Source organism: Oratosquilla oratoria, chromosome 12, assembly GCF_046742065.1.
Source record: "Oratosquilla oratoria isolate Oo_2021 chromosome 12, ASM4674206v1, whole genome shotgun sequence".
Taxonomy (NCBI): Eukaryota; Metazoa; Arthropoda; class Malacostraca; order Stomatopoda; family Squillidae; genus Oratosquilla; species Oratosquilla oratoria.
This window is the reverse complement of record NC_134788.1, coordinates 56,227,072-56,227,536: the sequence shown is the minus strand read 5'-3', so window position 1 is coordinate 56,227,536 and position 465 is coordinate 56,227,072.

The window sequence follows — 465 nt, the reverse complement described above, 5'->3', positions numbered from 1 at the left end:
TGAAGTGGACATGTGTAGGACGGTAAAGTCTTGTTCTTAGGCGTACTAGTGCTCTTGCAGAACGTCTGTAATGTTCATGGGAAGATATCCATATATGGAACTTGATTGCAGGAATAAAGCAAGGATGCCTCCTCATCCTGGCACTTCCAACAACTACATGCAATGGGTACTGGGCAAGAGTTTTCGATTAATGCATTTTCGTGACATCCATTGGCGATACAAAAGTCACAGATAGTGGACAGTTGAATGATAGGTAGTGACGTGATTTTCTGAAGTGTAAGTACAAATACAAGAAGCTTTTCACTAAAAGACACTCAAATGTATCAGGGTTGGTTAAGCTTTAAGGCCACGGTAAGATAAGAAATGCATTTATCACTGACATAAGGACATGTTTGTACTGGTCTTCCCTGGCATACAGGGACCCAGATGTAACCTGACGGCATAAAACATACGTATACTACACAC